The following is a 16,933-nucleotide window of genomic DNA, read 5'->3' as shown; positions in this document are numbered from 1 at the left end:
TTTACATTGTTTGTTACATAACTGCACTCAAACAAAATAAACAATCTACATTTGTAATTTGCATTTCATGATAAAGAGATTGCACTACAGTACTTGTATGAGATGAATTGAAAAATACTATTTCTATCATTTTTACAGTGCAAATATTTGTAATAAAAATAATATAAAGTGAGCACTGTACACTTTGTATTCTGTGTTGTAATTGAAATATATTTGAAAATGTAGAAAAACATCCAAAAATATTTAATACTTTTCAATTGGTATTCTATTGTTTAAAAGTGTGATTAACAAAAAAAAAGAATTGTGATTAATCACGTGAGTTAACTGTGATTAATCGACAGCCCTAGTTACAATGTTTGTTATCTTTTGTTATTCTATTTACCTGCTTGATACCCATCAAGCATCTGAGTGTCCTGAGGCACACAATATTTTTCCCCCCAGTCACAATAATCCACCTGCATTTCCAATAATATTATTGTTTAAGTGCAAATAGGTATACAAACATTAATTCTGTAAAACCGAATTCCCTGCTTGTTTATAAAATTGGCATACACATTACATCACTCTTTATTTACACTTCCCAAAACACAAGAGAGTCATCACTAATTTGATCTGTCAAGTCCCTATAGAAAAGCAGAGGACTGAACATCAGCTCCCGTAGCACAGAATGCTGTAGTAATCACGTTTAAATATCAATGTTGAAGATCAAGGTAGAGACAAACACCTAAGAGCCCAGGCAGCAGTAAAAATGCTGTAGCATGCACAATTTTTTTTTTTTTTAATAAAACTGGAAAACTAATTGCTTCAATCAAAACAGGACGCTATCACAACAGTGCTAATACACTGAAAGTTATCTGTAAACCAACTGTAGAAAGCTACTTCAGAAAGCAGTGTTACTTCATTTTAAAGTCAAAACAATCTGCAAATATGAATATTGTCAATATGACTTAAGACTCATTAAAAAACTAGATACTTTAACACACATTCTGTATTATCCAAATGTCCCTGAGCATTACTTGCACAGTTGTTGGTCATTTTGCAAATCAGAATCTTTTGTCTAGAAATTGACTCTGAGCCAATGCTGTCCAGATATTACTTAACAAAGCTTAGTTATACTTTTATATTAAGAAGTGTTAATTTTCTCTTCTCAAATATACTCTATATATTCTTTAAAGAGCTATTACCAAAACACATTAGGTACACAAAAAGAATTTCAATAAATAAGTGAAATTTCTTGAAACTTATATTCTTAAATGGTTTTTGTTTGCTGATGTCAGTATACTATAAAATACATAATTTGAAATAAAATTAAAAAGCATCTAAAAGAAACTGATTTGTCTCAAAGCAACCTTATGATTAAAAAATATTAGAACCCATGCATTTTAAAAGAAACTATAAGTTCAGATTGAAAAACAAAAACAAACAAAACAAACAAGGGTACCTTTAAAGTGTTACACATTACCAGGTGTCATGCTCTTCCAAATCCTGGCTCCTGATAAGAATATCCTTCTAGCGGAGATGAAATTTAATAGCCTGACAACAATGCCACCCATTCGAATTCCCTTGCCAGAGACAATGGGAATCTAGTTTGCGTTTTGTTTACAAGCTACAAATACCTGACATGTTAGTACAAAATCTCAAGTGCAGAACTTAAAGTCTATATAACAAAATACATACGTATGTAATTTTTATTTTGTACATCAAGCCAGTTCTGTTGTTCCCTGTCATTAAATAAATGAGTCCAGCTGATGAAAATCCAACAGTCTGTTTGAAAAGCTTAATGAACAAGAGTAACCCCACCCAAGCCCTGACATTGCTAGGGAAGGACATGCTCAGTGGAAAACCAGTCTGCAGTTCCAACTCGTTTCATTCCAGCAGCCAGAATATGCACATGGGTCAAACAACAACTCCGTTTTCCTATCTGTCCAACAAACCAAGAGATCAACAATTTGTGTGGGAAAATCCTTACAGAATCTTTTCAAAGAAGATATCTGCCCCAGTAGAAGATTGTTTGTTTGTTTTGGGGTGGATTTTTGGCTCTTCAAATTAAGCTTTCATAGCAGCCACAGACACAAACAAACAAAAATAAGCTATAATGCAATAATCTATTCTGTCCTTTGAACAACTCCTCCCATGTACTTAAATAAAAATAAAATAAAATAAAATAAAAATAAAATAAAAAAAAAACACAAAACACTTTGGCTCTGTTTATGCAACACTGCTAATGTTTTACATACAATCCAACTGGAACAGGGAAACATTTCACTTCTGATTCTGATTAAAGAAATCTAAACAAAACTATGATCAGGTCTGTAATATATTTAACATGTCAGCTTGTTTTGTATGATTTTATACAGATTTCCTTCATTACTTCTACAGTTTGCAATAAGCAAGGGTTGGGTTTTTTTGGACTTTCACATTCCAAAGCTTCAATATAGTGACAGTTTATTACAAATTCAATTAATTCTTGTTGAGTCTTTAGCTATCTATATAAAAAAAAGTTAAAAGCTAACTCTCTACCTCTTTTACATGCCACTGTCCTAAAAAAAAAGTTAAGAGCACGGTTACTACCACACCTTTTCTAGCACAGTTGAAGAATAATGTATTTATAATTTAAACTGAGAAACACAAGTACTATAAAGTTGACCTGATATCCCGACCAAGTATTACTTCATCATTTTTGTTTTGCTTGGCAGAATTAATTTTTTATAATTGACAAATTATCAGTTTATTTTAAAGAACTTTTTCTATTTTATTTGTATATAGTGTGTGTGTGTGTGTGTGTTTATACATACATACAGTTACTTTCAGTTGTGCAAAATTATGGATTTTAAACATTTTTATTGATTTAATTTTCACATTTGAGGGACATGATGGGGAAGGTCAGAAAAATGACAGGCTGAGATTAAAAAAGTTAAAGCTTTATAACAATTAAACACAAGTCGTCAATATGTCAAAATATACAAAGTATCTATCAAATCAAATTCTAGTAAGTTCTCAGGCAATTTCTCTCATACTTTATCTGTAAATTTCAACTACCATTGATGGAAATATTTTTGTCAGCGTGTGTGTGTGTGTGTGTGTGTGTGTGTGTGTGTGTGTGTGTGTGTGTGTGTGTGTGAAATCAACGTTTATTGACATTTACCAATAAAATCTAATTCTTCCAAGCCTCTCTATTATCAATAAGTTATAGATATCAATTACTATTTCATGAGTAGAGGACATGTATTGGAGCCTACAAAATAAGGAAAAAGGCAATTGCAGGGTTCAAGGTCAAAGAGAATTGGGAAATGACTAATCTTCTCCCTTTGCTTTTGGTATGATCACCATGCTAGATTCCAACAAGCAGGATATTGTAAGTTCCTTTTGTGAGGGGATCCAACCTTCAAAATGTATTTTATCAGTACATCTAGACTGAGCGCTATACTACTGCAGAGCTAATTTTTGGACACATTCTCAGTAAACACCTGTCTTGATTTCTAGAACTTTCGCAATTTATGAACAGTGATCAGACATCGTTGTGAAAAATGCATAATAACTGCTTACTCTGAATAATGTACAAGCAAAAAATAGAAGCAAAAGTTTACTGGACAAAACAATGTTTAAACAACTCTGGGGCTATGCATGCCCATAAAAGTAAAGAAAATCATGTATTCTAATACAAAAATGTAAAATGGACATGGTCAATTTGAAATCTAGGCATAAATTTCTCTCTCTCTTTTTTTTTTTTTTTTTTAAATAAAGTTGAGTAGTTGCACATTCCATACCTGCTCCTGTCTGTCCTGCCCATTTTTGTGGTTTTATAATCACTTTTCTGCAGTTTTTTAAATTGTTTTTCAATATTAAGTTTTTCTTCTTCCCTCTTGTGGTGTGAAAGATCCACGCATGCCCAAGAACCCCACTTGCCAATGAAAGCTGACTCTACACAGGGAACTGTCGAAGAAAATGCTGTCAAATGCACAAAAGAACGTGAAATACAGAAATGATTTTTCCCTCAAATCTTTCAAGTTTCAGTAATCTTAGCTGTGTTGTGCGACAGCAGCAAGCAAACATTCTTCAGACAGAACTCTGATTTTTAAAGAAATCTGATGTTCCTTTAAAGGAGAGTTGTACTCTAAAACTTTGAAAAAACTTCATTCAGTGCCATGACCTCAATCCAAAATCCACGATGGTGACACAAAAGCTACTAGCTTCTGTATAGTGATATACTTCTGGATTCTCCAGATAACTAGTGAAAAGGTAGCCGGAATTTAAGATACTTCAGATATCAGAAGAACAGCAGGAGCTGAAAAGGCAGTTTCGTCCCACATTCAAGGAAACAAAACTGTGCCATTTCCTCCAACAGCACAACAAATATCAATTAACCAGAAGAGCAAACTAGAATGGCTAGGCAGACAGCAAATTGCATATACTGCTCCTGAAAGAGTAAATAGTACACACATCCTCTTTCTCATCCTGTCTCCCTTGTCATTGCCCCAACCCCCTTTGTTTCATCAACCATTAAGTCTTGTGTTTATCTTGTAAGTTCTTTGGGGCAGGGATAGTCATTTTTTATATATTTGTACAGTGCCTAATAGAATGTGGCCCAACCTAATTGTTATTGCAGTACAAATGTGTAATAAAGAGAAAAGGACTGGTTCTCCAATTGTTTTCTGCCTCCTTGCTCACTACAATGCATACCAACTGCAAGATCCTGTTCCATGTAAGTTAAGTTCTACCACACTGTCTTGTACTTTAATATTTACTGCATGCTCTAACTATGTATTTGGGAGTTCATGAAATATCACCATTCTTTGGAAAGCATATATGCATTGTCTCTGTGGGACCACTGCATGTCCAACTTCCAAACTGAAGTTTTCAAAAGTCATGAGTCAGGCACCAAAGCAGCACAAGAAACTTACTGTCAAGCCACTATTTTGAGGAAGCAAACTGTTGAAATTTTTTTTTTTTTTTAAAGTCTTACTTGAAAAGTGAAAACTCAGCTACAAAAAGCCACAAAAGGAGATGCACCCCGCAAACAAAACGTCAACAAAAATTTCACAGCTCCCATGGAACTCTACTGAATCTTGCAGTTTGTTCTGCAGGGCTGACAGCAAAGTCTTTGCATACAACAGCATTTTTCTAAAGGTTTTCCTTCTCTGCAGCTCCACTGGTGGTGGCTATGATTGTAGCACTAAAGTCATCAAGACACAAAGGGCTGCCACTATTTTAGCCACTTGAACACCTAGATCTGTCATGAGTTGGGTTACATGAAATGCCTAAAAATCTAGAAATGGGTCTACCACTGGTGGAGCTGCATAATTGGTAATGCAACAGGGAATCTTTAGAAATCTGCTATTGGAGGCGGAATCTTGGACAACTGAATTAAAACTAACCATGTCTGATAATCAACAGAGTGCTTGGTTCTTTAGTTTGTCTCTTGAAGACAGTCCCTGCCTAAGAATCATATTGTCAAAGGTACTGATGACAGAACACATGCAGAAACCAAGAGACAATTATTTTGAGGGGGGGGGGGAGGAAGAAGAGAATGGGATAGAAGGGGGAGGATGTAGATGTATAATTCACTTATGGACATCAGGATAAAAATGACTCTCTAGGAGGGACTTGGAGAAAATTAATGTGATGGCTTGCCAAGACATGACTGGTAGGATATTACTGTATAAATACATATTTATCAAAGAAACCTCACTCATTTCAAAGCGACGTGGGTGTCAAAAATGTAGATGGAAAGTCATTATAGTAAGTCTATTTCAAATTAAATGGAGGATTTACACAGTCTTATTGAGTCACATTTTCTGCCTCTGTTCCATACGTGCAGCACATTTTAAAGCATTAGAATAGACTTAAGTGGACAAATATTTGAAATTCAAATCAAAATTGGCAACCATTCACCATTATTTGATCTAACAGTTTTATTAAAAACTTGTTTAGCAAGACACTGTGGGAGATATTCACACATAGCGCAAGATAAATTCAATGGAGCAGTACTTACTTGCACCGTAGCTGAATTCAATTCAACAAAAGTTTACTACCACCAAGTTACATCCTTGGGGAAATAAGGACATTTTACTATGAAGGGGTAAATACACTTCCCTTTTCACTTTCTCCTTACCATTCATGATTTTATACACCTCTATCATATTTCCCTTTAGTTGTCTCTTTTCTACGATGAACAGTTTTAATCTCTCCTCATATGGAAGCTATTCCAGACCCTTAATCATTTTTGTTGCCCTTCGCTGCACCTTTTCCCAATATAGACCTTTTTTTAGATGGGGTGACAGAACTGTACACTGTATTCAAGGTGTGGGCATAGATTTATACAGTGGTATTATGACATTTATTTATCCCTTTTCTAATAGTTCCTAATATTTTTAGCTTAAAAAAAAAAAAAAAAAAAAAAACACACAGCTTCTACAGATTGAAAGGATGTTTTCAGAGAACCAGCCATCATGACTCCAAGATCTTTTTCCTGAGGGGTAACAGGTAATTTAGACCTCACCATTTTGAATTTATAGTTGGGATAATTTTCCAATTTGCATTGCTTTGCACTTGAAATTCAATGTTTACATCTGCCATTTTGTTGCCTTCACCCTGTTTTGAGAGATCCCTTTGTAACTCTTCACAGTAAGCTTTGGACTTAACTATCTTGAGTAATTTTGTATTGTCCCCAAAGTTTGCCACCTCACTATTTATCCCCTTTAACTAGATCACTTATGAATATATTGAACAGCTCTGATCTCCGTACACACCCTTGGAAGACTCCATTACTTACCTCTTTCTATTGTCGAAACTGACCATTTATTCCTACCCTTTGTTTCCTATCTTTTAACCAATTACTGATCCATGAGTAGGGTGACCAGATCAGTGCTATAAAATATCGGGAGGCGGAGCCTACCGCCCCCTGGCCCGCCACGGGCATATATGGCACGCGGTGGGGCTGGGCAGGGGCTGGGTGGGCAGCACGGGCCGAATCCTCCCTGCTGCCGGGGAGCCCTGCGCCTCTCCCTTCCGCTCGTGGCTGCAGCTCCTTCCTGGCGGGACGTGCCTCCTATCACCCCGGCCACATGCAGCGCGCATCCCCCACTCCTAGTCTCCCTCCCACCGGGAAGGAGCCGCTGGACGCGCACCGCATGTGCCTGGGGCGGGGCGGGGGCGTCCCACCTGGAAGGAGCTGCAGCCGCGAGTGGGAGGGAGAGGCGCAAGGCTCCCCGGCAGCAGCGGGGATTCAGCCCATGCCCCCGCGCCGCATACCTGTCCCCTGCCCGCTCCGTGCTGCCCCGGCCCAGACCCATCGCGCTGCCCTGCGGGCTGCAGGACTGGAGCAGCCTCCAGGCTGCACTCCCGGCCCCCGTGTGCAGCGGCCCGGGTAGGAGTTCTCTGGCGTGGTGGGGGGCTCAGAGCTCAGCCCTCAGCCCTCCCCCCCTCCCTCCCTTGCCAGCCCCCCTTTGCCGCCCAGTGCCTGGGTGCCGGAGCTGACTCACCAGTTTGAGGATCCTGGCACCACCGCCACCCCCTCCCTCCAGGCTTGCACCACCATGCAGCTGCAAGCCTGAGAGGGAGGAAGAGTGCTGTGTGGTTGGGGAAGAGGCGGGGCCAGGGCGGGGATTTGGGGAGGGAGCCAATGGGGTAAGGAGGGGATGGAGCCAGGGCAGGGGGGGCGAGAATCCCTCCGGGGGAGGGAAATTTCTTGTTTGTCCAGTGTCCCGACCAAACATTGGTCGGGTTGCGGGACAAAGAAGCAAATATCGGGACAGTCCCGATAAAATCGGGACTTCTGGTCACCCTATCCATGAGAGGATTTCCCCTCTTATCACAGGACTGCTTACTGTGCTTAAAAGCCTTTGCTGGAGGGACCTCTGTGACACACTATACCCCAATACTGTACCCCTATGTTCACCACTGTGTACAAAGTATGCCTTCTAAGGTATCATTTGAAAACAACCTACTGAACATTATTCTCCTGGTAAATTGTGTGTGGCAACTTTGTATGTAAAGTTATGAGACTACTGTATAACAATGATTTTACTGTAACATGCTACAAAGTTAGAAAAGCTAGCTCAAACTAGTTTTTCAGATACCAAAAAAAACCACCACCACAACACTGACATGCCAGCTAGCTGCTAAGAGGCCATTACCTGTTTAATTGGAAATTCACCAGCAGGGGAGTTGTAAACAAGAAATTTACAATTCACCTGGAGGACAGCTGGCAGAGCACATAGGCAATGGAACTGCTGACTCATTGACCTAGCAGAAACTTTTCCAGTACAAAAGGTCAAAATATAAGAAGGGAGGAAAAAAGGCCTCTGGCCTCCTCTCCTCCAACATCTCTACTCAAGGCAGCGAGATCACTTGAACGAAAATAGGAGCATCAGACTGGGGGAAACTGGTCCTGGTATGGATGTGAACGTTTTTCGGTGAGAGAAACCTTTTTGCTTTCAAATTTTATGCATCTTCATAAAGTTTAGGAATTAATTTGCAGTTTTATGCTTTTATTTCTTGTGTGACCAATTCTAAGTTGCATGCCTTTACCACTTATAATGACTTAAAAATCTCTCTCTCTAGTTAAACTTACTTTATTTTTACTTAATCTAGGGTGTATTTGGATTGAAGTGCTTTGGGACTCCACTTAAGACAACAAGGCTGGTGCATATAAACATTACCCTTTGCTGGAATGTTGGACTAAAAAGAGCTTATACTACACAAGGGTCTACTGAGCAGTATAAGACACACATTCCTGGGGTGCAAGGCGGGAGGCTGGGGAATTTGTGGGTGTTTCCCTGTTCATGAGTGGCTAGAAGAGCATTTGTGTAACTTTGCAAGGAGAGACATTACATCAGTGACCCTCAAACTTTTGAGGATCACACCTCTCCTTACCTACTGTCCACCTCCAACCCCAGAGGTGGGCATGACTGGGCTGGGGGGACACAGAAAAGGGTAAGGGGGCCAAGGCTGGGGCCACAGGGATGGGTCTGGGGCCAGGAACCGAATCGTGGCCAGGGGCCAAGGCTGGGGGCAGGAGCAGAGTTGCAACCGGCAGCAGTGGGGGCTGACAGAAAAGCCCGCGGCTGGGTACAGCTCCACTCCTGGCCCCACCCTACCCCCATGCAGCAGTGGAGCTGCAGCCAGGCCCCTAGCCTGGTGCGGAGCTGTGCCAAAGCTGGGGAGGGGGGTCAGGTGCAGAGCCAGGGCCGCAGAGATGGAGCAGAGCTCAGGGCAGGGAGGGGCTGCGTAGCACTCCCTCCCTGTCCTGGTCCCTTCCCCTGTGGGAGATGGCCCAGACCCACTGTGCCCCCTTAGGGGGCATGCCCCACACTTTGGGGACCTCTGCTAATTGCTGTATGTGAGCAGAGTCTGGAGAGGCTACTTGTCACTACCAAAGTAGTGTAAAAGGCACCCATGGACTGGAGTGTTAACGGGACAATGGTTCAACATTCCAGATTGTACCCTGGGGGATGTCGCCTTGTCAAAAGTCTTGTGAAAGTCCTAGTACACAGCATGCTTCTTAACACCCTCAAAGCATTCTAATAGATTTGTAAAGGGAAATGACACTTCACCAAAGCCATGTTGGCTCCTCCCCAACATATCCTGTTCATCTATCTGTGGGTCTGCTAATTCTATTCTTTACTATAGTTTCAACCAATTTGCTTGGTACTGAAGTTAGGCTTACCAGCCTATAATTGTCAGGATTCCCTCTCGAACCTTCATTAAAAAAAATTGGTGTTATATTAACTACTTTCCAGTCATCTGGTACAGAGGCCAATTTAAGCGATAGGTTACAAACCACCATTAGTAGTTCTGCAAACCCTTATTTGAGTTCCTTCAGAACTCCTGGGTAAATACCATCTGGTCCTGGTGACTTATTACGGTTTAATTTATCAATTTGTTCCAAAACCTCCTCTACTGACATCTTGGTTTGGGACAGTTCTCACATTTTTCACCTAAACAAAATGGCTAGGATGTGCGGATCTCCCCACAGCCACTGCAGTGAAGACTGATGCAAATAATTCATTTAGCTTCTCCACAACCGTCTGGTCTTCCTTGCGTGCTCCTTGAGCACTTCTATCGTCCAGTGGCCCCACTGACTGTTTGACAAGCTTCCTGCTTATGATGTACTTAGGTTTTTTCCCCTCCCCCGTTCGGTAGTTGCTCTTCAAATTCTTTCGTGGCCTGTCTTCTTATACTTTTACACTTGACTTGCCAGAGTTTATGCTCCTCTCTATTTTTCTCATTAGTGTTTTACTTGCAGTTTTTAAAGGATGCCTTTTTGCCTCAAACCATATCTGATACTCTGTTTAACCAGGGTGGCATTATTTTTTTGGTCCTCTTACAGTGGTTTTTGTTTTAAGTTTGGGGTTATGTTTAGTTGAGCCTCTATTATGCTATTTTTCAAGAGTTTCCATGCAGTTTGCAGTTTTTACCCTTGTGACTGCTTTTTTAAATTTCTATTTAACTAGCTTCCTCATTTTTTAGATCCCCTTTTTGAAGTTAAATGCTATTGTGATGGGGTTCTCTGGCATTTCCCCCCCTACAAGAATGTTAAATGTAATTACAATAGAGTCACTATTATTAAGCAGTTTAGCTATATTCACCTCCTGGATCAGATCCGGTGCTCCATTTAGGACTAACTCAAGAATTGCTTCTTCCTTTATGGGTTCCAGGACTAACTGCTTCAAGAAACTATCCCTTCCCACGGTGACAAACACCCAGTCAATAGGAGAGTTGAAATCCTTCATTATTATTGCATTTTCTGTCTTTGTAGCCTCTCTCATCTCCCAGAGCATTGCAGAGTCATTATCACCATCCTGGTCAGACGGTTGGTAGTGTATTCCTACTGCTGTACTCTTATTGTTCAAGCATGGAATTTCTATCTATATGCATCCGAAGAAGTGGGTTGTAGTCCACGAAAGCTTATACTCTAATAAATTTGTTAGTCTCTAAGGTGCCACAAGTACTCCTGTTCTTTTTGAGGATATAGACTAACACGGCTGCTACTCTGAAACTTTTCTATCTATAGAGATTCTATGATAGAGTCTGAGTCATTTAAGATTTTACCGTATTTGACTCTATGCTTTCACAAAGTGCCATGCTCCCACCAGCGTACCCTTATATTACCCTCATTCCACCCAGTTTCCACAATGCCTATTATATCAAGATCCCCTTTCAATGCCAGGTACTCTAGCTCACTCAGTTTAGTATTTAGACTTTAGCATTTGTATATAAGCACTTGTACATTTTGTCAACATTCACTTGCTTGTCTTCGTGTGTTATAATTAAATGGGACTCCTATATTTGACTGTTCCTGACTAGCGCCTACCTGTTCTTGACCAACTTCTTTCCCTATTCTCTTTACTAGGCTAGAGTTGTCCTTTAATAAATTCATCCCTAAGCAATATCTCCACCCAAACTGTGCTCTTTTGCACCTGTTGGCTTTCCCCCAGCCCTTCATTTAAAAAAAAAAAAAAAAAAAAAAAAAAAAAAAAAATCCTCTACAACCTTTTGAATTTTACATGCCAACAGTCTGGCTCTGGTTTGGTCTAGGTGGAGCCCATCCCTTCTGTATAGGCTTCTCCTCTCCCAAAAGATTCCCCAGTTCCTAATAAACCTAAATCCCTCCTCCCTAAACCATCATTTCATCCACACACAGTTCCTGCAGTTCTGCCTGTCGTTGGGTATGTCTACGCTGTAATTAAAAAACTGAGATAGTCCATGCCAGCTGACTCAGGCTTGTGGGGCTCAGATCAAGGGGCTGTTTAACTGCAGTGTAGACATTCAGGCTCAGGCTGAGCATCTACTCTGCAATTAAAACAGCCACTTATCCCAAGCCGCATGAGCTCAAGTCAGCTGACACAGGCCAGCCTCAAGTTTTTAATTGCAGCGTAGACATATCCTTTCTGGCCCTGCACGTGGAACTGGAAGCATATCGTTGTATGCTACCATGGAGGTCCTGGACTTTAATCTCTTACCTAGCAGCCTAATTTGGGCCTCCAGGGCCCCATCCTACCTTTCCCTATGTCACTAGTACCTACATGTACCATGACCACCAGCTCCTCCCCAGCACTGCATGTAAGTCTATCTAGGTGCCTTGAAAGGTCCACAAACTTCGCACACACCAAGCAATTTATCATGCAGTCCTCCTGGTCATCCTAAACCTTACTAAGCATAGTTCTAATCATCAAATCTCCCAATTACCTTGCTATTCCTAGTAACTAGTATACCTACCCCTCCCATGGATGATCTCAGTGAGAGGAAGAATGGTCCCCAAAATGGGATTGTTTCCCTTACCTCCAGCTTGTTGTTCTCCAAGACTTTCAACTTCATTAACAGCACAGAGGCGGTCAGACAGGGAGTGGGACATCTCTATTGTGTCCCGGAGAGTCTCCTCTATGTACCTCTGTCTTTCTTAGCTCCTCCAGTTCAACCATTCTGGCTTTAAGAGCCCATACTGTGTCTCTGAAGGTCATGAGCTGCTTACTCTGCATGCACACATATGCCATGAAATGGTACATGCTGAATTCAGTGCAATAAACCAGATAACTCCCCACTCTGCTGCTGGATTTCTGCTTGCATTATTTTTTACTCTTGCATGCTTTGTTGTTTGGTTTTTGCCTTGTGTGTTTTATTTTGCTTTGGGGCGGAGGGGCTATTGATTTATGTTGAGAGGATGTTTGTTCTGTGTATTCATTCTCTGTCTCTGTTCTCTCTATGGTTCTTTTCTAGAGGACTTTTCTGGTGCCCTTCTAGTAGTTAGGTACGTCCCTTGGCCTCCTCCCCCGCCACTGGACTCTCACTGCAGCCAAACTCCCCCTACCTTGATATCTCACTGTCTTATGCTCTATCACTCTGTTACAAGGCTCTCTCTACTTGAGAGCTGGACCTGAAAGGAATGCTGCTCACACACTCTCTCTAAACTCCCCCACAAAAAACTGCCATTTGCTAGCTTCTCTGGTCACTTTGGAGCTGGCTTTTTCAACTTCACTTCTCCCTGAGTTAGCCTGTCCCCTGGTCAAGGGATGTTAAAGGGGTTATGGATCAAGGTATAGCAGGCTAGTGCCTAGTCAGTAAGCTCTCAGCCTAGCCTAGCTGACAGCTTGGTTCAGCACGCAGCCTCCAAAACAGACCACAGTATAAAGCAGAAACACAGCATGAAAGCAAGCGCACACACACAAAAACCTAACAGGCAGGGGCAGCTCCAGGCACTAGCGCACCAAGCGCGTGCCTGGGGCGGCCTGCTGGTCGCTGTTGGGGCGGCAGTCAGGCAGCCTTCGGTGGCGTGCCTGCAGGAGGTCCGCCGGTCCCGCGGTTTCGGCGGCAGGTACGCCGAAGCCGTGGGATCGGCAGATTACTCGCAGAAACGCCACCGAATCCATGTGATTGGGGTGGCAAAAAACAAACAGAGCCGCCCCTGCTAACAGGCAAACATGCACACAAACTCACCCCAGGATCATGTAGTGTCTCCTCTTTCACCTGGATAATTCCCTTGCAAAACTCCTGTTTGCTGCTCACAACATGTTACTCTGGGGCAGGGTAGGAATCACAGCTGCATGACATGTTCCAGTACCATTCTAACAGAAGCAACAGGTTTTGTTTTGGGGGGGGGTGGAGAGGATGAGGGGGGAGAAGAAAGAAGAGTTAAGCTACAACCTGCAAGAAGACAGTCCTTTGGTCATTTCCCCTTTGCCCCTCAGCAAAGGGCTCTTGATAGTGATGCCTACATTTTCTCATTAAACTGTAGCTTAATTTGAAAATCTGAAACAATTTACAGTGCAACTTCTTGGCAAACAGAAGATGTCTGCAATGAGATTTTTAATAAAGAGGGGCACCTTGGAGACCAAATGCAAAGAGATACAAGCATTTCTTAAATTCAGTTACTCATGTGCTGAAATAACTCTGAAGAAAGCCAAAAGCCAACCAGAGTAATTTTATTCATTTTCCCCCACCCTCTCTCCCCCTTGCCAAGTTTGATTGTAGTCTAGCAGCACGTGTTGTACTTTTCAGGATGTATAACATAATCAGTGAGAAATTTAAGTCCATCATAAAATCTCAGCTTAATCCCCATTGCTCTTAAAAGCCTACAACTTCCAGAAACGAAAAGCATTAAATATATTCATGCAATTACAAATAATCCACCATAAATTAGCAAAATTATTCAGATAAATCCATACAACTCTCAAGTGCTGTCCTGGTGCACTACTGATATGTTTCTATAGCAACGAGTTCCTGGCTAGCTGTAGCCAATTAAGAAGCTGCACCTAAGTCATGGAGCACTCATCTGCCGTGACTTTCAGTCTGAGTAAGTTGACTTTGAAGTCAGCAGGTTACTAGACTGCACACTGATTTATTCTTCATGTCTTTCTTCATTTCAGCGTTTTTAATCCGTTCACAAATCCAAGACAAAAGGTGGAGTCAAGCGCATAACAATTACATCTGTACTTAAATAGGACAAGTTTTCAAAGACCCTAGTAAACTAAGGCACAATCAAGCAAAGCACCTAAGCACATACATAACTATAATCATGTGCTGAAGTACTTTGCTCAATCAAGATGCAAATTAGTGATACTCAGACTGTGGCTCGCAAGCTGCAAGTGGCTTTTCAATGTCTCCTGCAGCTCTTTGCAGCACATGGTATCAAAACACTGATTTAATTATTAACCAAAGTTAACAACCAATCAGGATGCTTTTACTATGTTATTCAGGGTTATCATAAGTCTGTTTTTTCCCCGGACATGTCCGGCTTTTTGGTAATCAAACCGTCTGGGGGGAATTGCCAAAAAGCCGAACATGTCCGGGAAAATACCGGCCGGGCACTTCCCCTCCTGCGGCTGCTCTGCTCCTCCCGACTCTTTGGCTCTGTTTAAGAGCCGAGCTGCCTGAGCACTACTGGCTTCAGGCAGCCCCCTTGCCTCCGGACCCCAGCTGCCGGCCAGGCACTTCCCCTCCTGGGCTCCAGCTGCTCTGCTCCGGTGGTGCAGGGTCCGGAGGCAAAGGGGCTGCCCGAAGCTGGTAGCGCTACCGGCTTCACGATTTGCCGGGCAGCCTCCAGACCCTGCGCCCCCGGCTGGGCGCTTAACCTCCCAGGCTCCAGCTGCGCTGGGGAAGCACCGGCCAGGGGCGCAGGGTCTGGGGGCTGCCTGGCAAACCGTGAAGCCGGTAGCGCTTGGGCAGCCCTTTTCACATGGCTGGTAGGGAGGAGGGGGAGTTGGGGCGAGGAAGGGGCGGAGTTGGGGTGAGGAAAGGGGTGGGGAATGGGCGGGGCTAGGGCCCCGTGGAGTGTCCTTTTTTTTGTTTTTTAAATATGGTAATCCTAATGTTATTAAATACATGTAGTTGATAAAATAATACTTGGTCACTCATTTTGCTGTGAGAATATAAATATTTCCCCCGTCATTCTGTTTAAATATGAATATATAGTAGTATAGCAAATGAAACAATGAATTCACACTACTGTGGCTCTTTTGGGTAATGTTGTTTACTAATTTGGCTCCTGAATCACAGAGGTCTGGGTTTCACTGACATTGAGTAACTCAGGAAACAAGTTGACCTTTCTCACTCATCTTTCTCATACTCCCAAACCATCCATAAGAAAAATCCTTTATCTGTCCATAATATCACACACTTACAAGAGTAAACACTGGCAGAATAAAGCTATGTCTATTGTACCTTTGAATTGAAGTCATCGTGTGCTGCATAATACATAGATACATTTTAGGGAAATACAAGAATGTAAAACTGTACTTCCTTGTCTCATCTCCTGATTTTCGTTTCCAAATGGTATCCTCCACTCTAAAGGTCTTTCCAGCCTCATATTTCCTATGCAAGTTGCCAATTGTGATATTTTCTGCATAAATTATATATTATACACATTATGTCTATATTTTGTTACCATTTATCTATCTTTAAGGCAATTCTTTATTACACACACAAAACCTTTCAGCTGTCCATTATGAACTGGATCTCCTATACTGATATATTGCATTTAAGAGAAATTGTGAAAATCAGGTCAATTTTCTCTCTCCTCCCCCTTCTCTCCCCCAAGTAAAATGAGTTGAAGCAGTGGCAATGGAACCACCTGTATGCAAACTTAATGCCAGACTGGCTCTTCCTGGGTGCCTGTGCAGGGACGTAAGGTGCCCCTCACCTCCCTTTGCACCAGTTCTACCTATTACCATAGTTAACAGTGTGGAAGAATATATATCCCCTGCACCTGCAGTAGACAGGAAATTAGTGGACCCTGGCCCCACCTTTGCACCATACAAGGGAGCCAGCACAGCCGTGCTCTGGATGTATGATCTGCTAGGTATCAAGGTCCTCTCTCCTAGCTCCTCCCACCTACAAAGGCAGATTGTGACAGTCTGCTACTGCATATAGCGGAGGTGGGCAAACTACAGCCCACGGGACCGTCCTGCCCAGCCCCATAGCTCCTAGCCCAGGATGCTAGCCCCCAGCCCCTCCCCTGCTGTTCCTCCTCCCCCCGCAGCCTCAGCTCACTGCGCCGCTGGTGCAATGCTCTGGGCAGTGGGGCTGCGAGCTCTTGCCGGGCAATGCAGCTGCAGAGCTGCAGCCTAACCTGGTGCTGTGTACTGCGCGGTGGCATGACTGGCTCCTGCCTGACAGCATAGCTGCCTTGTCCTGGTGTTCTGGGCGGTGCAGCTGTAACGTCGCCTGCCACCGGTGCTCCAGGCAGCACCGTAAGGGGGCAGGGGAGTTCAGGGTGGTGGGTCAGGGGGCAGGGAACGGGGGGGTTGAATGGGGGCAGGAGTCCCGGGGGGCAGTCAGGAAGGAGAGGGGGAATTGGATGGGGCGGCGGGGGGCAGTTAGGGGCAGGGGTTCCGGGGGCGGTCAGGGAGAAGGGGTAATTGGATGGGGCAGGAGTGCCGCGCTCTGCGTCTTGCTCCCTGACGGCCTCCCCGGCACTTCTGCCCCATCCACCCCTCCC

The 16,933-nt window shown here is 42.8% G+C and overlaps 1 protein-coding gene across 22 annotated transcripts in view; it reads right to left on the bottom strand.

The window, feature by feature from the left end:
- EPB41L2 (erythrocyte membrane protein band 4.1 like 2) overlaps positions 1–16,933 on the bottom strand; it is a 248,869-nt gene that overhangs the window by 152,199 nt on the left and 79,737 nt on the right. Inside the window, exon 1 of one of the 22 annotated variants that reach the window (XM_034765658.1) lies at positions 1,678–1,832. The exons of 19 other annotated variants lie outside the window; for them this stretch is intronic. The gene's annotated coding sequence lies outside the window, so the exon portion shown is untranslated. Of the gene's footprint in view, positions 1–1,441; positions 1,652–1,677; positions 1,833–16,933 lie in introns of those variants that run through there. 2 more of the 22 variants (XM_034765659.1, XM_034765661.1) reach the window with 2 other exon arrangements.

Source organism: Trachemys scripta, chromosome 3, assembly GCF_013100865.1.
Source record: "Trachemys scripta elegans isolate TJP31775 chromosome 3, CAS_Tse_1.0, whole genome shotgun sequence".
NCBI lineage: Eukaryota > Metazoa > Chordata > Testudines > Emydidae > Trachemys > Trachemys scripta.
This window is presented reverse-complemented; position numbering and strand designations above follow the sequence as displayed.